Here is a 25,244-nt window from a genome sequence, read left to right as displayed (position 1 = left end):
ACATGGAAAAGTGACAAGTACATATAGTCATGCGAAAATAAAAGAGGTGGAGGAGTAAAAGGAGGGGGAGACACAGATATAGGCATGTCATGCCCTTCTAAAATCCAAAAAGTGAGAAGCCGACACGGCCAGTCCGCTCCTGCCCGTGCCACCTCCGTGTCGCCGGGTTTGTGCCAGAGCCGCGGTGAACCCTGATGGCCAGCCCCCCTCTCCCAATACTGGTGCCTGTCCGATGGTGGGTCGAGCGAGCCCCCCTGTGGTGGAGGCAGCTCTAAGCTTTTTAATTTAAATTGTCTCTCTAATTTGAATGAATACACTTTAAATCCATTTACAAGGATCTATTGGAGGGCAAGTCTCATGCCAGCAGCCGCGTAATTCCAGCTCCAGTAGCGTCCACTAAAGCTGCTGCAGTTAAAAAGCTTTTATAAGGATCGAGCTCGGCTGTCCACCGCAAGGCATCCTACTGCCAGTCCCAGCCCCTATGCCTTGGGGTGCCTCCTGATGCTCTTCACTGAGTATCCCGTGGTCCCGAAGCATTTCCTTTGAAAAAATGAAGTGTCCAAACTACAGGTGGTGTAGCTTGCTTAACAGCCGGTAAAATCCGCTGACTAGCAGACCCTGCTACTAGGCACAAAGTATTTCCTGGGCCAGATGCAGTTAAAAATTTGTAATTAGATACTCTCGTTGGATGCTGAGAAAGCATTCCATAGAGTCTCCTGGCACGCCATATATGATTCTCTTAAAAAGCTTGGGGTAGGGGTCTAGGGGACCCTTTTATAGCCAAAATAACGGCCCTGTATCGCAATACGTCACCTAGGCTGAAGATAAATGGAACTGCAGCACACGCCGGGGCATCGGGGGTGAGTATAGCTTTATTTTTTTTATTTTTACGGTCACACTGTATAAATCCATGCTGTTTGCATGGATTTATACAGTGTGAACTAGTTGTTAAGCACTTTCCAAGTGATGCTAATCGCCTGGAAAGCGTTTGTCAATCTGCATGCGGAAACGCATGTGAATCCGCATGTGAATCGCATGTATTCTGCAGGAAAAACACATGCACAATCTGCATGCGTTTTTTCTGCCAGGGAGATGCAGAAATGCTGCAGAAAGTTTCTGTTTCATATCTGCATCGTGGGCACATAGCCTTACACGTATTTTTTATGGCAAAAAATGCCAAAAGCAGGATAATACAGAAATTTGACCCATGGAACTGCAAAACCACAGTTATAGTTATGTGGCATACAAGAGTAGTGTTGAGCCACCCCCGTAGTGTTCGAGTTCGGTTCGGTTCGTCGAACACCCGTGTGTTCGCCGAACTGTTCGTCGAACTGTTCGTCGAACACCTTCGAACACCGTTAAAACCAATGGCAGGCAAACAAAAACACATAGAAACACATAGAAAACACCTTTAAAGGTGTCCAAAAGCTGACAAACTGCTCAGAAGACACAACTAACACATGGAAAAGTGACAAGTACATATAGTCATGTGAAAAGAAAAGAGGTGGAGGAGTAAAAGGAGGGGGAGACACAGATATAGGCATGTCATGCCCTTCTAAAATCCAAAAAGTGAGAAGCCGACACGTTCAGTCCGCTCCTGCCCGTGCCACCTCCGTGTCGCCGGGTTTGTGCCAGAGCCGCGGTGAACCCTGACGGCCAGCCCCCCTCTCCCAATACTGGTGCCTGTCCGCTGGTGTGTCGAGTGAGCCCCCCTGTGGTGGAGGCAGCTCTAAGCTTTTTAATTTAAATTGTCTCTCTAATTTGAATAAATACACTTTAAATCCATTTACAAGGATCTATTGGAGGGCAAGTCTCATGCCAGCAGCCGCGTAATTCCAGCTCCAGTAGCGTCCACTAAAGCTGCTGCAGTTAAAAAGCTTTTATAAGGATCGAGCTCGGATGTCCAATGCAAGGCATCCTTCTGCCAGTCCGAGCCCCTATGCCTTGGGGTGCCTCCTGATGCTCTTCACTGAGTATCCGTGGTCCCGAAGCATTTCCTTTGAAAAAATGAAGTGACCAATCTACAGGTGGTGTAGCTTGCTTAACAGCCGGGATAATCCGCTGACTAGCAGACCCTGCTACTAGGCACAAAGTATTTCCTGGGCTAGTTGCAGTTAAAAATTTGTAATTAGATACTCTCGTTGGATGCTGAGAAAGCATTCCATAGAGTCTCCTGGCACGCCATATATGATTCTCTTAAAAAGCTTGGGGTAGGGGTCTAGGGGACCCTTTTATAGCCAAAATCACGGCCCTGTATCGCAATACGTCACCTAGGCTGAAGATAAATGGAACTGTAGCACCCTGAGGGCTCGGTTGCTACAGAGGTATTGCACCTCACCCAGAGGTGTGATATCTCACTCTCAGGTAAGGATGTAGTGTGGATCAGGACCCGACACCTGCATGCATTACACCACATTGCCGTGGGGCAGGGCGACCAATATGCCCCTGAGATGGGCACGACAGTCCCTGTCCCTGGCTGGAGTGGGGGGAGGGAACACTGAGGAAGGGGAACCCTGTAGTGCAGGAGCAGGGAGGAAGCAGTTCCTGGGTGCATTGAGAAGGGAGTATAAAAGGTGGGCACCATCTTAGTTCAGTGCAGAGAAGTCTGAGCAGAAGTGGCAGGGAGCAGGGGCTCTGCATGAGCTCTGCTCCGGAGGCAGGCCTAGTAACAGAGGCCCAGGCCTGGAAGAGGGAGAAGGAAGGAAGAGGAGCGGAGAAGGCTCCAGGAACGAGGAACGAAGGGATCTCAGGGGTGCCGACGGGCGAGTCGCCACCGCACGCCAGAATTCACCTGCGTGGAGGGGTCAGGCCAAAGGGGGAGACTGGTCCCCGAAACTAGTGGAGGCAGGAAACGACCCTCAGCTAGAAACAGGAGGCTGTGACATTTTATGTGGCGCAGCCCCTCGCTACACCCGCTAGGAAGGCACCACATAGGGTCAGGGAAACTGGCGCCAAGTTTACCAAGAGGAGGCCCGAGGCAGCCGGACAGAAGGGTTGGTAAGAAAGGCCAGACAAAGGACACACAAAGGGGGTCCTGTGAAGCGCTCCAAAGTTATCTGGGAGTTGTCTGAGCCCCTCACCTGGTGAGCACAGTGCGACGTGGGCAGCCGTTACCTGCAGACGTGGTCTGGATAATAAGAACTGTGAGTAAAGGCCCTGGACTGCATCACTGACTCCGTGTCATTACTGCTGCTGCCCTGCACCATCACCCCCATCCTCCGCACACACTGCCCTGAGGCTATACTCCTCCCGTGGGGAGTTATGCTACGCTCTGCTGCACCCACAACACCAGCCTCAGCGGTCTGCCCTGGAGCGGCGGTTCACTCTGACCGCAATCCACGGGTGGCGTAGTCGGACATTTAAACATCAAAACCACATAAATAGTTCCACCACTGGTTTGACCGCCCTGAGCCACGGAACCGGGTTGCCGCCACGGAGACTACAACCATCAGCATCCACCAAAAAGGGTCCGGCTCCGGGTGTCCCAAGGCCCAGGGGGCGCGTCAGAACATTTTCATCACCTTTCACAATCACCAATGGGACAAGGCAGGGATGTTCTCTGTCCCCTCTCTTATACATCCTAGTGACGGAGCACCTGCTCTCATCAATTCGCCATAACCCCAATATTAGGTGGATTGAGGTGGGAGGCACCGAGTACAAATGCTCTCTATTTGCTGATGATGTCCTAGTATATATCACTCAATCACATATATCCATCCATGCTGTTATGGCTGAAATAGATCACTTTGTTACATGGTCAAATTTTAAAATCAATGCAGCGAAGTCTGAGGCCCTCGATGTCTCCCTCCCCAAATCCATATAGGATTCCATCCAGTCCAACTTTCCCTTTGCCTGGCCCTCACAGGGTATCAAATACTTAGGAATTCTTATTCATAGAGACCTCTCCCATCTATGTTATCTTAATTTTGGGCCCTTTATTGAACAACTCCATACAGACCACGGTTGGCAAGTTAGAACTGTAAGATTCACTACGTGAACCACTGGTGTTTTGTGGAAAAGCACATGTACACTGTGTTCCAAATTATTATGCAAAAAGTGTTTAGGAGTGATAAGGGAAGAATTTGTTTGTTTGTCAGTTAAACTCATTGATGGTGATGTGTGTCAGGGCTTTTTATATCACTGTAAGCAATTGCAGACACCAGTGCTTATTAGTTTGTCAGGTGTGTCCAATGAAAGGCAAGACTACTTAAGAAGGCTCTCTCACATTATTCAGCAGCCTACATTTTCTGCCAAAATGGGAAAGAAAAAGGATGTGTCGGCTGCTGAGAAGCAACAAATTGTGGAGTGTTTAGGTCAAGGCATGACTACAATCAACATTGTGCGATGATCAGGATGAAGTGTCTTGGCAATCAAGAAGTATGTAGCTGATTCACAGTACACACGTGTGCGTGCTGATAAGGGCAAATTGAGGACTCTTTCCTACAGGCAATTACGTCAGGTTGAAAGAGCAGCGGCAAAAAAGCCTTGTCATAGCAGCAGACAAGTTTTTGAAGCTGCTTGTGCCTCCAACGTCCCCCGAACAACAAGATGCAGGGTCCTTCAGAGGTTTGCAGCTGTGCATACGCCATCCTGTCGACCTCCTCTATCCACTTCACACAAGCAGAAACGGCTCCAGTGGGCCAAACATTACATGAAGACTGATTTCAAAACTGTTTTGTTCACGGATGAGTGCCGTGCAGCGCTCGATGGTCCAGATGGATGGAGTGGAGGATGGCTGGTTGATGGACACCCCACGCAAACACGGCTACAGCGCCAACAAGGAGGAGGTGGAGTAATGTTTTGGGCTGGAATCATGGGGAGAGAGATTGTCGGCCCCTTTAGGATCCCTGAAGGCGCTAAAGATGAACTCCATAATGTATGTGGATTTTCTCAAACAGCACTTCCTGCCATGGTTCAAGAAGAAGAACCGTGTATTTCACAGCAAGATCATTTTTCTGCATGATAATGCACCATCTCATGCTGCACATAAAACATCTGCATCTCTGGCTGATATGGGCATAAAAGGGGACAAACTTATGGTGTGACCCCCATGCTCCCCTGACCTCTACCCCATTCAGAACCTTTGGAGCATCATTAAAAGGAGTGTCTATGATGGCGGGAGGCAGTTCACATCTAAGCAACAGCTCTGGGAGGGTATTCTGTCCTCATGCAAAACAATTGAAGCAGAAACCATCCAAAACCTGACAAATTCAATGGACGAGAGAGTTCAGAAGCTCCTTTCGAACAAGGGGTCCTATGTGAAAATGTAACATCACCTAGAATAAAGTTTTGAGTTGAAAACTGTTTGATTTCAGTTTCTAACAACCTGCTAATGCTTATAATTTCAAAAATGACCATTTTTTTGGTCTTTATTAAAATGAAAAGGTTGATCGAAAAGTTTGGGGGATCTAAGAGTGTGGCAACCCAGTAGTCATGATTACTTCGAATTCTGACAATATGAGGGTCATGCTGCAGGTAGTGCAACAAGAAGGCACTTATGTGTCTTGCGCATCTCGGAGCCCCAAAATTATTTTCCGGGCTAGATGCAGCTAAAAATTATTTTAATTTTAAATCTGGTGGAGCTTATTATAGATGGCCTAATAGGATCAGTGCTGCACACTGCTACAAAGCCCAAATTATTTTCCAGTCAAGATACAGATAAACATGATTAGTAATTTGAAAGCTTAAAACGGTTGGTAGGGTGATTTTAAACAATCATCAAGCTTTTACTCTCCCCAGGATGACACAGGGGTAGAAAAGTCGTTTCGGATCCATGATTTGTTCATCTTTATGAACGTGAGTCTGTCTACATTATCAGTGGAGAGCCGCGTGCGCTTATCTGTCAGCACACCACCAGCAGCGCTGAACACACGTTCAGACAGAACGCTGGCTGCGGGGCATGACAAGATCTCCAAGGCGTAAGTGGCTAGCTCCGGCCATTTATCCAGATTGAAAGCCCAAAAAGAGCAAGGGTCCAGTGACACAGTCGTGGCTTCAATGTTTACTTGGAGATACTCCTGTACCATCGTCTCTAGGCGTTGACTATGTGTCAGACTTCTTGTCTCCTGTGGCCTTGCAAAGGATGGGCTAAAAAAGTGGTGAAATGATTCCGCAAAATTGATGTTACCACCAGATACTGTGGTTCTGTTACGGTTTGAGTGCTGAACACTTGACGGTCCCACGGTTGGCAAGTTGGAACTGTGAGATTCACTACGTGCACCACTGGTATTTTGTGGAAAAGCACATGTAAGATTCTGCAACAGTCTCTGCTGATACTCCTGCATGCGTGCATCCCTTTCTATGGCAGGAATAATTTCTGCAAATTTACTTTTGTACCGGGGATCTAACAGTGTGGCAACCCAGTAGTCAGGATTATTTCTAATTCTTACAATTCGAGGGTCATGTTGCAGGTAGTGCAGCAAGAAGGCACTCATGTGTGTTGCGCATCCAGGAGCACCAAGTCCCTGTTGTGTTGGTGGCGAGGTAACAATCATGCTTCCTTCCTCTGTCCTCTCCCCCCAACCTCGCACAACAGAAATGTGATCAAGGTCTCCCTCATCTGATGAGTCTTCCATCAGTTCGTCCTCCACTTCTTCCTGGGCTCCTGCACCTTCCTCACTAGTTTGGCTGCTACCATGTGCCCTGGTAAAACCATCTCCCCCACCCTCACATGCCTGCTGCCTTGGTGCTGCCGACCTTCTTGACCTTGCAGATGTTAGCCCTTCCGCATACAACTCCTCCTCCTCTACTTCCTCCACCTCCTCTTGTGCCACCACCTGACTCCGAATTCTGTTTAACATGTGCTCCAGCATGTAAATCACCGGAATAGTCATGCTGATAATGGCATCGTCAGCACTGAACATCTTCGTCGCCATTTCAAAACTGTGCAGAAGGGTGCATAGGTCCCTGACCTGAGACCACTCCCCCAGCGTGATTTGCCCCACCTCTGAATCTCGTTGGCCCAGGCTATACGTCAGAACGTATTGCACCAGGGCTTGTCGGTGCTGCCACAGTCGCTGCAACATGTGCAGAGTTGAATTCCACCGGGTAGGCACATCGCATTTTAGCCGGTGAAGTGGCAGGCCCAACGACTTCTGTAGAGATGTAAGTCGCTGAGCTGCGGGATGCGAACGGCGGAAGTGAGCACACAGCGACCATGCCCTCTGCAGAAGGCCATCTAGTCTGGGATAGTGGGCTAAAAATTGCTGGACAACCAGGTTCAACACGTGAGCCATACAAGGCACGTGTGTGACATTGCCCCGGCGAAGGGCCGCACCCAGGTTTGCAGCATTGTCGCACACGGCCTTCCCTGGTTTCAGGTCCAGTGGAGACAACCATTCATGAAATTGGTTCTCCAGAGCTGACCACAACTCCTCAGCTGTGTGACTCACATTTCCCAGACATTTCAATGTAAAAACAGCCTGATGACGTTGAGCCCTTCTGCCAGCATAGTAAGGAGGTGTGCAGGATCCCTTCTGCGCAGTTAGAAAGCTTGTGGCATGACCAGACAGGCTTTGGGTGCAGGTGGAAGACCGAGAGGAGGTTGAGGAGGCAGAAGCAGTGGAGGAACTTTGACATAAAGAGGATTGACGCACAACTCGTGGGGACGGCAAGACTTGGACAGCAGCCCCTTGTCCTGCTGTCACCATAGTTACCCAGTGCCCAGTCAGCGACATGTAACGCCCCTGTCCATGCCTACTCGTCCAAGTGTCTGTGGTGAAATGCACCCTGTCACACACACAGTTTCTCAAAGAAGCGGTGATGTTGTGTGCGACATGCTGGTGGAGCGCAGGCACACCTTTCTTTGAGAAGTAGTGCCGACTGGGCATCTGGTACTGGGGCACTGCGACGGACATAAGGTCTCAAAAATCCTCTGTGTCCACCTGGCGGAAAGGCAGCATTTCTGTAGCCAAGAGCTTGCAGATGGTGAAATTCAACCTCTTAGCTTTCTCATGGCTAGGAGGAAATGGTCTTTTACTTGTCCACATCTGAGGGACCGAGGGCTGGCTATTGTGCTTAGACGGGGTTGATAAGGGTGTCCCCGGCAAACTGCCGGTCTGTGAGGAAGATGCAGGCGGACATGTTAGGTTGCCTTGATCCAAAGGTGGTGCTATCGATGTCGGACAGCGCTCAACACCAGCTGCTGTTACCACCTCCAAAGAAAATGATGACCTGCCAATCACGCTGGCCGTTGTGGGTAAAGAGGTGGCAGGTCTGCGCCCCAAAACAGGTGTGACTGCTGTCCCCCCAGTCACAGAGGATGAAGAGGCCGCGGATGCACAAGATATGGCAGACGGTGGTTGGCCCGGCTGGCTAGGCCGCATTGTAGCACACTGAGCTTCCCACTGCATCTTATGCTTCATGTCCATGTGCCGGTTCATGCATGAAGTACTCAAACTATGTATTTTTTGGCCTCTACTTAGCTTTTGCTGACAAATGTTACAGATAACACGAGTTGGGTCATCTTTATCGATCTGAAAAAATGCCCAGGCTATGCAAGGCTTAGCACCCATGCGACCTGAAGAGCCACCACGACTTGTGGTGAGAGGCAGAGTTGTGTTTGAGGATGCAGTTGTTGACGTGCTTCCAGTACTACGTCTCTGTCCAGGAAGGCGCAACCTGACCTCGTCGTCTCTAGCATCTTCCTCCACCTCCTCTGCTGACCTCATCTCTTGGCTGACTGTGGGTTGACAGTAAGTGGGATCTCCAACCTCATCATCATCACCCTGTGTGTTATCACACCCGTCGTCCTCAGAGCCAACCTGTTCCTGCCCTGACAAAAAACTAAAGTTGTCGCTCCAATCAGGTATTTGAGTCTTATCATCGTCTTCCTCATTGTCTCCACCAACAGGAGTTACAGTTTGGGAATGAGGGTCTACATTATGGTCAGAACCTTCTGCGTCTGGTCCTGGATCCGACTCATAAAGATTCTGGGCATCAGTGCAGATCATTTCCTCGTCTGGATTCACAGAAGCGCTGGAGTCGACCTCTGATTGCCAGGCTATAGTATGAGTAAACAGCTCTGCAGACTCAACCATCTGTTCTACCTCATACTCAGACGGGCAGCTGGAGATTTGGGAGCTGTGAGGAAGCAAGTGCGATTGGGGTGACACCTTTGAGGACTGGAGTATTTGTGATGTTGAAGTTGATGTGGAGGAGAGCCCACTTAAAGGAGCACTTGATATCCGTTGAAGCACCTGCTGTTTTTGTGCCTCATCTGGAATTTCTATCGATTGGCGTGGCCGTAAGAAAGGGATCTTATCACATTGTCCGCTAAAAGAAGTAGACATTTTAGTTTGGCTGGAAGATGGTCTTTCTTCTGCAGATGTTACTGTTGCTTTAACACCTACCCCACGGACACAACCTTTTTTCCACTTCCCAACACGCCTATTCCCCTTTCCACCAGCAGCAGGCCTTTTTCCACTCATTTTGGTGGTTAACTAATTCACAACTCTGGAGTTGTTTGCACAAAAAAACAATGGATGGTAACCGAGCAGAGCTGAGTGGCCAAACTGTGGTATTAGGCCAAAACTATTGGCTGGGTTAGATGCAGAAAAAAATATATTCAGTTTGCAACCTGATGGAGGTCAGTATAGATGGACTAATAGAGAAAGTCCGACACACTGCTACAAGGCCAAATATTTTTTCAGAGGTTAATGCAGAAAAAAATTATATTCAGTTTGCAACCTGATGGAGGTCTGTATAGATGGATTAATAGAACAAGACCCACACACAGCTAGAAGCCCAATATTTTTTCAGAGGTAGATGCAGAAAAAAATATATTCAGTTTGCAACCTGATGGAGGTCAGTATAGATGGACTAATACAACAAGTCCCACACACAGCTAGAAGCCCAATATTTTTTCAGAGGTAGATGCAGAAAAAAATATATTCAGTTTGCAACCTGATGGAGGTCAGTATAGATGGACTAATACAACAAGTCCCACACACAGCTAGAAGCCCAAATATTTTTTCAGAGGTACTGTAGATGCAGATACAAATTATTTTTAATTTGCAACCTGATGGAGGTCAGTATAGATGGACTAATACAACAAGTCCCACACACAGCAAGAAGCCCAAATATTTTTTCAGAGGTACTGTAGATGCAGATAAAAATTATTTTTAATTTGCAACCTGATGGAGGTCAGTATAGATGGACTAATAGAGAAAGTCTGACACACTGCTAGAAGGCCAAATATTTTTTCAGAGCTAGATGCAGAAAAAAATTATATTCAGTTTGCAACCTGATGGAGGTCAGTATAGATGGATTAATAGAACAAGACCCACACACAGCTAGAAGCCCAATATTTTTTCAGAGGTAGATGCAGAAAAAAATATATTCAGTTTGCAACCTGATGGAGGTCAGTATAGATGGACTAATACAACAAGTCCCACACACAGCTAGAAGCCCAAATATTTTTTCAGAGGTACTGTAGATGCAGATAAAAATTATTTTTAATTTGCAACCTGATGGAGGTCAGTATAGATGGACTAATACAACAAGTCCCACACACAGCTAGAAGCCCAAATATTTTTTCAGAGGTAGATGCAGAAAAAAATATATTCAGTTTGCAACCTGATGGAGGTCAGTATAGATGGACTAATACAACAAGTCCCACACACAGCTAGAAGCCCAAATATTTTTTCAGAGGTACTGTAGATGCAGATAAAAATTATTTTTAATTTGCAACCTGATGGAGGTCAGTATAGATGGACTAATACAACAAGTCCCACACACAGCTAGAAGCCCAAATATTTTTTCAGAGGTACTGTAGATGCAGATAAAAATTAGTTTTAATTTGCAACCTGATGGAGGTCAGTATAGATGGACTAATAGAATGATGCTATGCCCAAAAGATTTTACTTCACTAGGTGCAGTAAAAAAATTGGTATTCTATACACAGGTGGTATATCTTGCAGCACAGATAGGCTACTCCACTGACTAACACACTCTGCAATAGGCCAAAAAGGATTAGCTTTGCTAGATTCAGCCAAATGCTGTGAAAAAAACTTGTACAGCACTGGCACAGACCTGCCTGGCAAAAACTGATAGGAACTGATGTAACCTAGTCCTGAAAAGGACTCCAATTACAATTAGTCTTTACTCCCACAACCTATCTATTTAAGAGCACAGACCTCCCTGATAAAAGTCGTAGGAAATGCTGTAACCTAGTCCTTAAAAGGACTGCAATCACAACTATTCCCTACTCCCAAGCTATCTGTATATTTGTGCGAAAATTGGCTTGAAATTAACAAGGTATAGCGCACACAGCAACAGCGGTGCCATCTAACACGCAGCTGCAGCAGTGAGAAAATGGTGGCGACGGGGAAAATGGCTTGGTCTTATAGGGCAAGGACATGTGACATACACTGCCAATGACACATGCCCTTGCTTGTGTGAAAAAAAGCACTTCGCTCCATGTGTGCGCTGCTGATAGGTTGACAGATTGCACCTCCCCACTGCAAATGCGGGAAAGAGAAAAAAAAATGGAGATCATTGTTCCTGCAGAGATCCATCCCCTGCCCCTCCCCCCACCCCGCTGTACACTCAAACTGCGTATTAACATTAATTTTCATCATTACTGAGAAAAAATCCAGTTATGATTTTGGTGCACGAACAGTTATCGAACATAACCTCGAACAGCCGAATTTTTATCAAATTGTTCGTGTTCGCCGAACGGCTCGAACACCGCCCAAAACAGCTCGAATTTGAGATTGGCGAACAGTTCGAGTAGAACAACGCTCATCTCTAGTTTGCAGTTCCACGGGTCAAATCTCTGTATTATCCTGCTTTTGGCATTTTTTGCCATAAAAAAAACTGTAATAGTGTCTCCCTGACTGATCAGACTCCAATATATCTGTTTAAAAGATTCTCGTGTAGGCCACATAACTATAACTGTGGTGTTGCAGTTCCACGGATCAAATCTCTGTATTATCCTGCTTTTGGCATTTTTTGCCATAAAAAAAAACTGTAATAGTGTCTCCCTGACTGGTCAGACACCAATATATCTGTTTAAAAGTGTCTCGTGTAGGCCACAGAAATAGAACTGTGGTTTTGCAGTTCCAAGGGTCAAATCTCTGTATTATCCTGCTTTTGGCAATTTTTGCCGTAATAAAAACAGTAATAGTGTCTCCCTGACTGGTCAGACACCAATATATCTGTTTAAAAGATTCTGGTGTACGCCACATAACTATAACTGTGGTTTTGCAGTTCCACGGGTCAAATCTCTGTATCATCCTGCTTTTGGCATTTTATGCCGTAAAAAAAAACTGCAATTGTGTCTCCCTGACTGGTCAGACTCCAATATATCTGTTTAAAAGATTCTCGTGTAGGCCACATAACTTTAACTGTGGTGTTGCAGTTCAACGGGTCAAATCTCTGTATTATCCTGCTTTTGGCATTTTTTGCCGTAAAAAAAACAGTAATAGTGTCTCCCTGACTGGTCAGACACCAATATATCTGTTTAAAAGATTCTGGTGTACGCCACATAACTATAACTGTGGTTTGCAGTTCCACGGGTCAAATCTCTGTATTATCCTGCTTTTGGCATTTTATGCCGTAAAGAAAACTGCAATTGTGTCTCCCTGACTGGTCAGACTCCAATATATCTGTTTAAAATATTCTCGTGTAGGCCACATAACTATAACTGTGGTGTTGCAGTTCAACGGGTCAAATCTCTGTATTATCCTGCTTTTGGCATTTTTTGCCATACAAAAAAACTGTAATAGTGTCTCACTGACTGGTCAGACACCAATATATCTGTTTAAAAGTGTCTCGTGTAGGCCAGAGAAATAGAACTGTGGTTTTGCAGTTCCAAGGGTCAAATCTCTGTATTATCCTGCTTTTGGCATTTTTTGCCGTAAAAAAACAGTAATAGTGTCTCCCTGACTGGTCAGACACCAATATATGTGTTTAAAAGATTCTGGTGTACGCCACATAACTATAACTGTGGTTTTGCAGTTCCACCGGTCAAATCTCTGTATTATCCTGCTTTTGGCATTTTTTGCAGTAAAAAAAAAACAGTAATTGTGTCTCCCTGACTTGTCAGACACCAATATATCTGTTTAAAAGATTCTGGTGTACGCCACATAACTATAACTGTGGTTTTTCAGTTCCACCGGTCAAATCTCTGTATTATCCTGCTTTTGGCAATTTTTGCCGTAAAAAAACCCAGTAATTGTGTCTCCCTGACTGGTCAGACACCAATATATCTGTTTAAAAGATTCTGGTGTATGCCACATAACTATAACTGTGGTTTTGCAGTTCCACGTGTCAAATCTCTGTATTATCCGGCTTTTGGCATTTTTTTGCCTTAAAAAAAACAGTAATAGAGTCTCCCTGACAGGTCAGACACCAATATATCTGTTTAAAAGATTCTGGTGTGCGCCACATAATTATAACTGTGGTTTGCAGTTCCACGGGTCAAATCTCTGTATTATCCTGCTTTTGGCATTTTTTGCCATAAAAAAAAAACAGTAATAGTGTCTCCCTGATTGGTCAGACACAAATATATCTGTTTAAAAGATTCTGGTGTACGCCACTTAACTATAACTGTGGTTTTGCAGTTCCACGGGTTAAATCTCTGTATTATCCTGCTTTTGGCATTTTATGCTGTAAAAATAAACTGTAATAGTGTCTCCCTGACTGGTCAGACACAAATATATCTGTTTAAAAGTGTCTCGTGTAGGCCAGAGAAATAGAACTGAGGTTTTGCAGTTCCATGGTTCAAATCTCTGTATTATCCTGCTTTTGGCATTTTTTGCCGTAAAAAAAACAGTAATAGTGTCTCCCTGACTTGTCAGACACCAATATATCTGTTTAAAAGATTCTGGTGTACGCCACATAACTATAACTGTGGTTTTTCAGTTCCACCGGTCAAATCTCTGTATTATCCTGCTTTTGGCAATTTTTGCCGTAAAAAAACCCAGTAATTGTGTCTCCCTGACTGGTCAGACACCAATATATCTGTTTAAAAGATTCTGGTGTATGCCACATAACTATAACTGTGGTTTTGCAGTTCCACGTGTCAAATCTCTGTATTATCCGGCTTTTGGCATTTTTTTGCCTTAAAAAAAACAGTAATAGAGTCTCCCTGACAGGTCAGACACCAATATATCTGTTTAAAAGATTCTGGTGTGCGCCACATAATTATAACTGTGGTTTGCAGTTCCACGGGTCAAATCTCTGTATTATCCTGCTTTTGGCATTTTTTGCCATAAAAAAAAAACAGTAATAGTGTCTCCCTGATTGGTCAGACACAAATATATCTGTTTAAAAGATTCTGGTGTACGCCACTTAACTATAACTGTGGTTTTGCAGTTCCACGGGTTAAATCTCTGTATTATCCTGCTTTTGGCATTTTATGCTGTAAAAATAAACTGTAATAGTGTCTCCCTGACTGGTCAGACACAAATATATCTGTTTAAAAGTGTCTCGTGTAGGCCAGAGAAATAGAACTGAGGTTTTGCAGTTCCATGGTTCAAATCTCTGTATTATCCTGCTTTTGGCATTTTTTGCCGTAAAAAAAACAGTAATAGTTTCTCCCTGACTGGTCAGACACCAATATATCTGTTTAAAAGATTCTGGTGTGCGCCACATAATTATAACTGTGGTTTGTAGTTCCACGGGTCAAATCTCTGTATTATCCTGCTTTTGGCATTTTTTGCCTTAAAAAAACAGTAATAGTGTCTTCCTGACAGGTCAGACACCAATATATCTGTTTAAAAGATTTTGGTGTGCGCCACATAATTATAACTGTGGTTTGCAGTTCCACGGGTCAAATCTCTGTATTATCCTGCTTTTGGCATTTTTTGCCATAAAAAAAACAGTAATAGTGTCTCCCTGACTGGTCAGACAACAATATATCTGTTTAAAAGATTCTGGTGTACGCCACATAACTATAACTGTGGATTTGCAGTTCCACGGGTCAAATCTCTGTAATATCCAGATTTTGGCATTTTTGAAAGAAAAAAAAACAGTAATAGTGCCTCCCTGACTGGTCAGACACAAATATATCTGTTTAACAGATTCTGGTTTACGCCACGTAACTATAACTGTGGTTTTGCAGTTCCACGGGTTAAATCTCTGTATTATCCTGCTTTTGACATATTTTGCCATAAAAAAAAAAAACCCTAATAGTGTCTCCCTGACTGGTCAGACACCAAAATATCTGTTTAAAAGATTCTGGTGTATGCCACATAACTATAACTGTGGTTTTGCAGTTCCACCGTTCAAATCTCTGTATTATCCTGCTTTTGGCATTTTTTGCTGTAAAAAAACCCCAGTAAATGTGTCTCCCTGACTGGACAGACACCAATATATCTGTTTAAAAGATTCTGGTGTATGCCACAAAACTATAACTGTGGTTTTGCAGTTCCACGGGTCAAACCTCTGTATTATCCTGCTTTTGGCATTTTTTGCCTTAAAAAAAACAGTAATAGTGTCTCCCTGACAGGTCAGGCACCAATATATCTGTTTAAAAGATTCTGGCGTGCGCCACATAATTATAACTGTGGTTTGCAGTTCCACTGGTCAAATCTCTGTATTATCCTGCTTTTGGCATTTTTTCCGTAAAAAAAACAGTAATAGTGTCTCCCTGACTGGTCAGACACAAATATATCTGTTTAAAAGATTCTGGTGTACGCCACTTAACTATAACTGAGGTTTTGCAGTTCCACGGCTTAAATCTCTGTATTATCCTGCTTTTGGCATTTTATGCCGTAAAAAAAAAATTGTAATAGTGTCTCCCTGACTGGTCAGACACCAATATATCTGTTTAAAAGTGTCTCGTGTAGGCCAGAGAAAAAGAACTGTGGTTTTGCAGTTCCAAGGGTCAAATCTCTGTATTATCCTGCTTTTGGCATTTTTTGCCGTAAAAAAAACAGTAATAGTGTCTCCCTGACTGGTCAGACACCAATATATCTGTTTAAAAGATTCTGGTGTACGCCACATAACTATAACTGTGGTTTGCAGTTCCACGGGTCAAATCTCTGTATTATCCTGCTTTTGGCATTTTATGCCGTAAAAAAAACTGCAATTGTGTCTCCCTGACTGGTCAGACTCCAATATATCTGTTTAAAAGATTCTCGTGTAGGCCACATAACTATAACTGTGGTGTTGCAGTTCAACGGGTAAAATCTCTGTATTATCCTGCTTTTGGCATTTTTTGCCATACAAAAAAACTGTAATAGTGTCTCACTGACTGGTCAGACACCAATATATCTGTTTAAAAGTGTCTCGTGTAGGCCAGAGAAATAGAACTGTGGTTTTGCAGTTCCTAGGGTCAAATCTCTGTATTATCCTGCTTTTGGCATTTTTTGCCGTAAAAAAACAGTAATAGTGTCTCCCTGACTGGTCAGACACCAATATATCTGTTTAAAAGATTCTGGTGTACGCCACATAACTATAACTGTGGTTTTGCAGTTCCACCGGTCAAATCTCTGTATTATCCTGCTTTTTGCATTTTTTGCCATAAAAAAACCCAGTAATTGTGTCTCCCTGACTGGTCAGACACCAATATATCTGTTTAAAAGATTCTGGTGTATGCCACATAACTATAACTGTGGTTTTGCAGTTCCACGTGTCAAATCTCTGTATTATCCTGCTTTTTGCATTTTTTGCCGTAAAAAAAACAGTAATAGTGTCTCCCTGACTGGTCAGACACCAATATATCTATTTAAAAGATTCTGGTGTGCGCCACATAATTATAACTGTGGTTTGCAGTTCCACGGGTCAAATCTCTGTATTATCCTGCTTTTGGCATTTTTTGCCATAAAAAAAAACAGTAATAGTGTCTCCCTGATTGGTCAGACACAAATATATCTGTTTAAAAGATTCTGGTGTACGCCACTTACCTATAACTGTGGTTTTGCAGTTCCACGGGTTAAATCTCTGTATTATCCTGCTTTTGGCATTTTATGCTGTAAAAAAAAACTGTAATAGTGTCTCCCTGACTGGTCAGACACAAATATATCTGTTTAAAAGTGTCTCGTGTAGGCCAGAGAAATAGAACTGAGGTTTTGCAGTTCCAAGGTTCAAATCTCTGTATTATCCTGCTTTTTGCATTTTTTGCCGTAAAAAAAACAGTAATAGTGTCTCCCTGACTGGTCAGACACCAATATAATTGTTTAAAAGATTCTGGTGTACGCCACATAACTATAACTGTGGTTTTGCAGTTCCACGGGTCAAATCTCTGTATTATCCTGCTTTTGGCATTTTATGCCGTAAAAAAAAACTGCAATTGTGTCTCCCTGACTGGTCAGACTTCAATATATCTGTTTAAAAGATTCTGGTGTACGCCACTTAACTATAACTGTGGTTTTGCAGTTCCATGGGTTAAATCTCTGTATTATCCTGCTTTTGGCATTTTTTGCCTTAAAAAAACAGTAATAGTGTCTCCCTGACAGGTCAGACACCAATATATCTGTTTAAAAGATTTTGGTGTGCGCCACATAATTATAACTGTGGTTTGCAGTTCCACGGGTCAAATCTCTGTATTATCCTGCTTTTGGCATTTTTTGCCATAAAAAAAACTGTAATAGTGTCTCCCTGATTGGTCAGACACCAATATATCTGTTTAAAAGAGTCTGGTGTAGGCCAGAGAGATAGAACGGTGGTTTTGCAGCTCCACGGGTCAAATCTCTGTATTATCCTGCTTTTTGCATTTTTTGCCATAAAAAAAACAGTAATAGTGTCTCCCTGACTGGTCAGACTCCAATATATCTGTTTAAAAGATTCTCGTGTAGGCCACATAACTATAACTGTGGTGTTGCAGTTCCACCGGTCAAATCTCTGTATTATCCTGCTTTTGGCATTTTTTGCCATAAAAAAAAAACTGTAATAGTGTCACCCTGACTGGTCAGACAACAATATATCTGTTTAAAAGATTCTGGTGTACGCCACATAACTATAACTGTGGATTTGCAGTTCCACGGGTCAAATCTCTGTAATATCCAGATTTTTTCATTTTTGAAAGAAAAAAAAACAGTAATAGTGCCTCCCTGACTGGTCAGACACAAATATATCTGTTTAAAAGATTCTGGTGTACGCCACGTAACTATAACTGTGGTTTTGCAGTTCCACGGGTTAAATCTCTGTATTATCCTGCTTTTGACATATTTTGCCATAAAAAAAAAAAACCCTAATAGTGTCTCCCTGAATGGTCAGACACCAATATATCTGTTTAAAAGATTCTGGTGTACGCCACATAACTCTAACTGTGGTTTTGCAGTTCCACCGTTCAAATCTCTGTATTATCCTGCTTTTGGCATTTTTTGCTGTAAAAAAACCCCAGTAATTGTGTCTCCCTGACTGGTCAGACACCAATATATCTGTTTAAAAGATTCTGGTGTACGCCACAAAACTATAACTGTGGTTTTGCAGTTCCACGGGTCAAACCTCTGTATTATCCTGCTTTTGGCATTTTTTGCCTTAAAAAAAACAGTAATAGTGTCTCCCTGACAGGTCAGACACCAATATATCTGTTTAAAAGATTCTGGCGTGCGCCACATAATTATAACTGTGGTTTGCAGTTCCACTGGTCAAATCTCTGTATTATCCTGCTTTTGGCATTTTTTGCCATAAAAAAAACAGTAATAGTGTCTCCCTGATTGGTCAGACACCAATATATCTATTTAATAGAGTCTGGTGTAGGCCAGAGAGATAGAATGGTGGTTTTGCAGTTCCACGGGTCAAATCTCTGTATTATCCTGCTTTTGGCATTTTTTCTGTAAAAAAAACAGTAATAGTGTCTCCCTGACTGGTCAGACACAAATATATCTGTTTAAAAGATTCTGGTGTATGCCACTTAACTATAACTGAGGTTTTGCAGTTCCACGGGTTAAATCTCTGTAATAACCTGCTTTTGGCTTTTTATGCCGTAAAAAAAAACTGTAATAGTGTCTCCCTGACTGGTCAGACACCAATATATCTGTTTAAAAGAGTCTCGTGTAGGCCAGAAAAATAGAAATGTGGTTTTGCAGTTCCAAGGGTCAAATCTCTGTATTATCCTGCTTTTGGCATTTCTTGCCTTAAAAAAAACAGTAATAGTGTCTCCCTGACAGGTCAGACACCAATATATATGTTTAAAAGATTCTGGTGTGCGCCACATAATTATAACTGTGGTTTGCAGTTCCAAGGGTCAAATCTCTGTATTATCCTGCTTTTGGCATTTTTTGCCTTAAAAAAAACAGTAATAGTGTCTCCCTGACAGGTTAGACACCAATATATCTGTTTAAAAGATTCTGGTGTACGCCACATAACTATAACTGTGGTTTTGCAGTTCCATGGGTCAAATCTCTGTAGTATCCTGCTTTTGGCATTTTATGCCGTAAAAAAAAAACTGCAATTGTGTCTCCCTGACTGGTCAGACTCCAATATATCTGTTTAAAAGATTCTCGTGTAGGCCACATAGCTATAACTGTGATGTTGCAGTTCAACGGGTCAAATCTCTGTATTTTCCTGCTTTTGGCATTTTTTGCCGTACAAAAAAACTGTAATAGTGTCTCCCTGACTGGTCAGACACCAATATATCTGTTTAAAAGAGTCTGGTGTAGGCCAGAAAAATAGAACTGTGGTTTTGCAGTTCCAAGGGTCAAATCTCTGTATTATCCTGCTTTTGGCATTTTTTGCCATAAAAAAAACAGTAATAGTGTCTCCCTGACTTGTCAGCCACAAATATATCTATGTAAAAGATTCTGGTGTACGCCACATAACTATAACTGTGGTTTTGCAGTTCCACGGGTTAAATCTCTGTATTATCCTGCTTTTGGCATTTTATGCCGTAAAAAAAAACTGCAATTGTGTCTCCCTGACTGGTCAGACTCCAATATATCTGTTTAAAAGATTCTCGTGTAGGCCACATAACTATAACTGTGGTGTTGCAGTTCAATGGGTCAAATCTCTGTATTATCCTGCTTTTGGCAATTTTTGCCGTAAAAAAAACAGTAATAGTGTCTCCCTGACTGGTCAAACACAAATATATCTGTTTAAAAGATTCTTGTGTACGCCACCTAACTATAACTGAGGTTTTGCAGTTCCACGCCTTAAATGTCTGTATTATCCTGCTTTTGGCATTTTATGCCGTAAAAAAAAATTGTAATAGTGTCTCCCTGACTGGTCAGACACCAATATATCTGTTTAAAAGTGTCTCGTGTAGGCCAGAGAAATAGAACTGTGGTTTTGCAGTTCCAAGGGTCAAATCTCTGTATTATCCTGCTTTTGGCATTTTTTGCCGTAAAAAAAACAGTAATAGTGTCTCCCTGACTGGTCAGACACCAATATATCTGTTTAAAAGATTCTCGTGTACGCCACATAACTATAACTGTGGTTTGCAGTTCCACGGGTCAAATCTCTGTATTATCCTGCTTTTGGCATTTTATGCTGTAAAAAAAACTGCAATTGTGTCTCCCTGACTGGTCAGACTCCAATATATCTGTTTAAAAGATTCTCGTGTAGGCCACATAACTATAACTGTGGTGTTGCAGTTCAACGGGTCAAATCTCTGTATTTTCCTGCTTTTGTCATTTTTTGCCGTACAAAAAAACTGTAATAGTGTCTCCCTGACTGGTCAGACACCAATATATCTGTTTAAAAGAGTCTGGTGTAGGCGAGAAAAATAGAACTGTGGTTTTGCAGTTCCAAGGGTCAAATCTCTGTATTATCCTGCTTTTGGCATTTTTTGCCATAAAAAAAACAGTAATAGTGTCTCCCTGACTTGTCAGCCACAAATATATCTATGTAAAAGATTCTGGTGTATGCCACATAACTATAACTGTGGTTTTGCAGTTCCACGTGTCAAATCTCTGTATTATCCGGCTTTTGGCATTTTTTTGCCTTAAAAAAAACAGTAATAGAGTCTCCCTGACAGGTCAGACACCAATATATCGTTTAAAAGAATCTGGTGTGCGCCACATAATTATAACTGTGGTTTGCAGTTCCACGGGTCAAATCTCTGTATTATCCTGCTTTTGGCATTTTTTGCCATAAAAAAAACAGTAATAGTGTCTCCCTGATTGGTCAGACACAAATATATCTGTTTAAAAGATTCTGGTGTACGCCACTTAACTATAACTGTGGTTTTGCAGTTCCACGGGTTAAATCTCTGTATTATACTGCTTTTGGCATTTTATGCTGTAAAAAAAAACTGTAATAGTGTCTCCCTGACTGGTCAGACACAAATATATCTGTTTAAAAGTGTCTCGTGTAGGCCAGAGAAATAGAACTGAGGTTTTGCAGTTCCAAGGTTCAAATCTCTGTATTATCCTGCTTTTGGCATTTTTTGCCGTAAAAAAAACAGTAATAGTGTCTCCCTGACTGGTCAGACACCAATATAACTGTTTAAAAGATTCTGGTGTATGCCACATAACTATAACTGTGGTTTTGCAGTTCCACGGGTCAAATCTCTGTATTATCCTGCTTTTGGCATTTTATGCCGTAAAAAAAAACTGCAATTGTGTCTCCCTGACTGGTCAGACTTCAATATATCTGTTTAAAAGATTCTGGTGTACGCCACTTAACTATAACTGTGGTTTTGCAGTTCCACGGGTTAAATCTCTGTATTATCCTGCTTTCGGCATTTTTTGCCATAAAAAAAACAGTAATAGTGTCTCCCTGACTGGTCAGACACCAATATATCTGTTTAAAAGATTCTGGTGTGCGCCACATAATTATAACTGTGGTTTGTAGTTCCACGGGTCAAATCTCTGTATTATCCTGCTTTTGGCATTTTTTGCCTTAAAAAAACAGTAATAGTGTCTCCCTGACAGGTCAGACACCAATATATCTGTTTAAAAGATGTTGGTGTGCGCCACATAATTATAACTGTGGTTTGCAGTTCCACGGGTCAAATCTCTGTATTATCCTGCTTTTGGCATTTTTTGCCATAAAAAAAACTGTAATAGTGTCTCCCTGATTGGTCAGACACCAATATATCTGTTTAAAAGAGTCTGGTGTAGGCCAGAGAGATAGAATGGTGGTTTTGCAGCTCCACGGGTCAAATCTCTGTATTATCCTGCTTTTGGCATTTTTTGCCATAAAAAAAACAGTAATAGTGTCTGACTGACTGGTCAGACTCCAATATATCTGTTTAAAATATTATCGTGTAGGCCACATAACTATAACTGTGGTGTTGCAGTTCCACGGGTCAAATCTCTGTATTATCCTGCTTTTGGCATTTTTTGCCATAAAAAAAACAGTAATAGTGTCTCCCTGACTGGTCAGACAACAATATATCTGTTTAAAAGATTCTGGTGTACGCCACATAACTATAACTGTGGATTTGCAGTTCCACGGGTCAAATCTCTGTAATATCCAGATTTTGGCATTTTTGAAAGAAAAAAAAACAGTAATAGTGCCTCCCTGACTGGTCAGACACAAATATATCTGTTTAAAAGATTCTGGTGTACGCCACGTAACTATAACTGTGGTTTTGCAGTTCCATGGGTTAAATCTCTGTATTATCCTGCTTTTGACATATTTTGCCATAAAAAAAACCCCTAATAGTGCCTCCCTGACTGGTCAGACACCAATATATCTGTTTAAAAGATTCTGGTGTACGCCACATAACTCTAACTGTGGTTTTGCAGTTCCACCGTTCAAATCTCTGTATTATCCTGCTTTTGGCATTTTTTACTGTAAAAAAACCCCAGTAATTGTGTCTCCCTGACTGGTCAGACACCAATATATCTGTTTAAAAGATTCTGGTGTATGCCACAAAACTATAACTGTGGTTTTGCAGTTCCACGGTTCAAACCTCTGTATTTTCCTGCTTTTGGCATTTTTTGCCTTAAAAAAAACAGTAATAGTGTCTCCCTGACAGGTCAGACACCAATATATCTGTTTAAAAGATTCTGGCGTGCGCCACATAATTATAACTGTGGTTTGCAGTTCCACTGGTCAAATTTCTGTATTATCCTGCTTTTGGCATTTTTTACCATAAAAAAAACTGTAATAGTGTCTCCCTGATTGGTCAGACACCAATATATCTATTTAATAGAGTCTGGTGTAGGCCAGAGAAATAGAATGGTGGTTTTGCAGTTCCACGGGTAAAATCTCTGTATTATCCTGCTTTTGGCATTTTTTCCGTAAAAAAAACAGTAATAGTGTCTCCCTGACTGGTCAGACACCAATATATCTGTTTAAAAGATTCTGGTGTGCGCCACATAATTATAACTGTGGTTTGCAGTTCCACGGGTCAAATCTCTGTATTATGCTGCTTTTGGCATTTTTTGCCTTAAAAAAAACAGTAATAGTGTCTCCCTGACAGGTTAGACACCAATATATCTGTTTAAAAGATTCTGGAGTGCACCACATAATTATAACTGTGGTTTCCAGTTCCATGGGTCAAATCTCTGTATTATCCTGCTTTTGGCATTTTTTGCCATAAAAAACTGTAATAGTGCCTCCGTGATTGGTCAGACACCAATATATCTGTTTAAAAGAGTCTGGTGTAGGCCAGAGAGATAGAACGGTGGTTTTGCAGCTCCACGAGTCAAATCTCTGTATTATCCTGCTTTTGGCATTTTTGCCGTAAAAAAAACAGTAATAGTGTCTCCCTGACTGGTCAGACTCCAATATATCTCTTTAAAAGATTCTGGTGTACGCCACATAACTATAACTGTGGTTTTGCAGTTCCATGGGTCAAATCTCTGTATTATCCTGCTTTTGCCATTTTATGCCGTAAAAAAAAACTGCAATTGTGTCTCCCTGACTGGTCAGACTCCAATATATCTGTTTAAAAGATTCTCGTGTAGGCCACATAACTATAACTGTGGTGTTGCAGTTCAACGGGTCAAATCTCTGTATTTTCCTGCTTTTGGCATTTTTTGCCGTACAAAAAAACTGTAATAGTGTCTCCCTGACTGGTCAGACACCAATATATCTGTTTAAAAGAGTCTGGTGAAGGCCAGAAAAATAGAACTGTGGTTTTGCAGTTCCAAGGGTCAAATCTCTGTATTATCCTGCTTTTGGCATTTTTTGCCATAAAAAAAACAGTAATAGTGTCTCCCTGACTGGTCAGACACCAATATAGCTGTTTAAAAGATTCTGGTGTACGCCACATAACTATAACTGTGGTTTGCAGTTCCACGGGTCAAATCTCTGTATTATCCTGCTTTTGGCATTTTATGCTGTAAAAAAAACTGCAATTGTGTCTCCCTGACTGGTCAGACTCCAATATATCTGTTTAAAAGATTCTCGTGTAGGCCACATAACTATAACTGTGGTGTTGCAGTTCAACGCGTCAAATCTCTGTATTATCCTGCTTTTGGCATTTTTTGACGTACAAAAAAACTGTAATAGTGTCTCTCTGACTGGTCAGACACCAATATATCTGTTTAAAAGTGTCTCGTGTAGGCCAGAGAAATAGAACTGTGGTTTTGCAGTTCCAAGGGTCAAATCTCTGTATTATCCTGCTTTTGGCATTTTTTGCCGTAAAAAAACAGTAATAGTGTCTCCCTGACTGGTCAGACACCAATATATCTGTTTAAAAGATTCTGGTGTACGTCACATAACTATAACTGTGGTTTTGCAGTTCCACCGGTCAAATCTCTGCATTATCCTGCTTTTGGCATTTTTTGCAGAAAAAAAAAAACAGTAATTGTGTCTCCCTGACTTGTCAGACACCAATATATCTGTTTAAAAGATTCTGGTGTACGCCACATAACTATAACTGTGGTTTTGCAGTTCCACCGGTCAAATCTCTGTATTATTCTGCTTTTGGCATTTTTTGCCGTAAAAAACCCAGTAATTGTGTCTCCCTGACTGGTCAGACACCAATATATCTGTTTAAAAGATTCTCGTGTATGCCACATAACTATAACTGTGGTTTTGCAGTTCCACGTGTCAAATCTCTGTATTATCCGGCTTTTGGCATTTTTTTGCCTTAAAAAAACAGTAATAGAGTCTCCCTGACAGGTCAGACACCAATATATCTGTTTAAAAGATTCTGGTGTGCGCCACATAATTATAACTGTGGTTTGCAGTTCCACGGGTCAAATCTCTGTATTATCCTGCTTTTGGCATTTTTTGCCATAAAAAAAAACAGTAATAGTGTCTCCCTGATTGGTCAGACACAAATATATCTGTTTAAAAGATTCTGGTGTACGCCACTTAACTATAACTGTGGTTTTGCAGTTCCACGGGTTAAATCTCTGTATTATCCTGCTTTTGGCATTTTATGCTGTAAAAAAAACTGTAATAGTGTCTCCCTGACTGGTCAGACACAAATATATCTGTTTAAAAGTGTC

This window comes from Phyllobates terribilis, unplaced genomic scaffold (genome assembly GCF_046119375.1).
Source record: "Phyllobates terribilis strain yellow unplaced genomic scaffold, ASM4611937v1 Scaffold_4__5_contigs__length_816908805, whole genome shotgun sequence".
NCBI classification, from domain to species: domain Eukaryota; kingdom Metazoa; phylum Chordata; class Amphibia; order Anura; family Dendrobatidae; genus Phyllobates; species Phyllobates terribilis.
This window is presented reverse-complemented; position numbering follows the sequence as displayed.